The sequence below is a fragment of the Physeter macrocephalus genome, chromosome 4 (genome assembly GCF_002837175.3).
Source record: "Physeter macrocephalus isolate SW-GA chromosome 4, ASM283717v5, whole genome shotgun sequence".
Lineage (NCBI taxonomy): Eukaryota > Metazoa > Chordata > Mammalia > Artiodactyla > Physeteridae > Physeter > Physeter macrocephalus.
In genome coordinates, this window is record NC_041217.1 from 27,588,452 (window position 1) to 27,591,248 (window position 2,797).

Consider the following 2,797-nt stretch of genomic DNA (forward strand, 5'->3'; position numbering starts at 1 on the left):
GACACTATCAAACTCTTAGAGGAAAACATAGGCAGAATGCTCTTTGACATAAACCACACAGCAAGATCTTTTTTGACCACCTCCTAGACTAATGGAAATAAAAACAAAAATAAACAAATGGGACCTAATGAAACTTAAAAGCTTTTGCACAGCAAAGGAAACCATAAACAAGATGAAAAAGACAACCCTCAGAATGGGAGAAAATATTTGCAAATGAAACAACAGACAAAGGATTAATCTCTTAAATATACAAACAGCTCATGGAGCTCAATATCAAAAAAACAAACAATCCAAGTAAAAAATGGGCAGAAGACTTAAACAGACATTTCACCCAAGAAGATATACAGATGGCCAAGAGGCACATGAAAAGATGCTCAACATCCCTAATTATTAGAAAAATGCAAATCAAAACTACAATGAGGTATCACCTCACACAGGTCAGAATGGCCATTATTTAAAAATCTAGAAACAGTAAATGCTGAAGAGGGTGTGGTGAAAAGGGAACCCTCTTGAACTGTTGGTGGGAATGTAAATTGATACAACCACTATGGAGAACATTATGGAGGTTCCTTAAAAAACTAAAAATAGAACTACCATACGACCCAGCAATCCCACTACTGGGCATATACTGGATATTTGAATGCTAAAACACCATGAATTAATACAAAAAAGACAGAAAGAGAGCAAATAAGTAAATAAATAAGTGGTGGATGGGTGAATAGAAAAGAATAACAAAATTGTAAGTTTAAACCCAAACATACTAAATATTTCATTTAATGTAAATGGTCCAAATGCTTCAATTAAAAGATTCTCAGATTGAATAAAAAGCAATATCCAACTATATGCTATCTATAAGAAACCCATTTTACATGTAAGGGCACAGATAGGTTAAAGGAAAATAATAGAAGGTTTGATACAAGAAACAGAAGAAAAAATAGATAAATTGGACATCAGCAAAATTTAAATTTTTCTGCTTCAAAGGACACCATCAAGAATGTGAAAAGACCACCCACAACATGGGACAAATATTTGCAAATTGTATATCTTATAAGGGACTTATATTTAAAATATATAAATAACTGTTACAACTCAATAATAAAAGATAAATAACCCAATTTTTAAATGACTAAAGGATCTGAATAGACATTTCTCCAAAGAAGTTACAGAAATGGCCAATAAGCACACGAAAAGATGTTCCACATCATTAGCCATCAGGGAAATGCAAATCAAAACCACAGTGAGATACCATATCACTCCTACCAGCATGGCTGGAATAAAAAAGACAGATAATAACAAGTGTTGATGAGAACACAGAGAAATTGGAACCCCCATACGCTGCTGGTGGGAATGTAAAATGGTCCAGCTACTCTGGAAAACAATCTGGCAGTTCCTCAAAATGTTAGACATTGAGTTACTATATGAATCAGCAATTCTACCCCTAGGTGTATATCCAAGAGAAATGAAAACATATAGCCACACTAAAACCTGCACATGACTATTCGTAACAACATTATTTATAATAGCCAAAGTGAAAACAACTCAAATATCTATCAGCTAATGAATGGATAAGTAAAATGTGAGAAATCCATATAGTGGAAGATTATTTGGCAATCAAAGGGAATGAAATAGTGATACATGCTACAACATGAATGATATAATATGCTAAAGGAGTCAGACACAAAAGCCTACATATTGTATTATTCCATTTGTATGAAATGTGCAGAATAGGAAAATCCATAGAGACAGAAAGTAAATTAGTTGTTGCCAAGGGTTGGGTGGGTAGGGAAAATGGGGGTGATTGCCAAAGGATATGTGGTTTCTTTATAAGGTGATGAAAATGCTCTAACATTGTGGGGACAGTTGCACAACTGTGACTATGCCAAAAAACACTGAATTGTACATTATAAAATGAATTAATTGTATGGCATGTAAATTATATGTCAATAAAACTATTATTTAAAAAAAGAAAAATGATGGGAAAAGTTATGTCAAGCAAAAACCAATAAAAGGAAGCTGACTTCAGAAAAAAATATTACCAGGGATAAAGTGAGACATTTTATAATGATAATGAGTCAATTTACCATGAAGATATAACAATCCTAATGCATTTGCACCTAAAAATAGAGCTCCAAAATACATGAAGCAAAAGTCAACCAAACTGAAAGAGAAATAGGAAAATCCACAAATATGGTTGGAGATTTCAAAATTTCTCTCTCAGTAATTGAGAGAGCGAGTATATAAAAATTAATAAAGGTATTAAAGTCCAGAGCAACTTTGTCAATTAACTTGACCTAATCAACATTTATAGACTACTCCACCTAATAACGGTAGAATACACATTCTTTTCTAGTGCATTTGGAACATTTATTAAAATAAGCCATTTTCTGGGCCATAAAACAAATCTCAGTAAATTTTAAAAGCATAGAAATCATACAAACCATGTTTTCTGTCCAAAATAGAATTAAATCAGAAATCACAGGAAGAAAGTATTTAGATATTGGAAAATAAAACAAATATTTCTAAATAATCCATGTGTCACAGAAGAAATCACAAGAGAATTTAGAAAATATATAAAATTGAATAAAAATGAAAATACAACATGTCAAAATTTGACACAGCTAAAACACTTAGCTGTTTAGTTTGTAAATCACTCTTGGAGAAAAATTTAAAGCTTTAAAAGCTTATATTTTAAAAGGTGAAATGGCAAAAATAAATTATTTGAGCTTCCCATGTGAAAATCTAGAAAAAGCATAGTAAATTGAAATGATGTTATGGAAAATACAAGAAAACTAGAGAA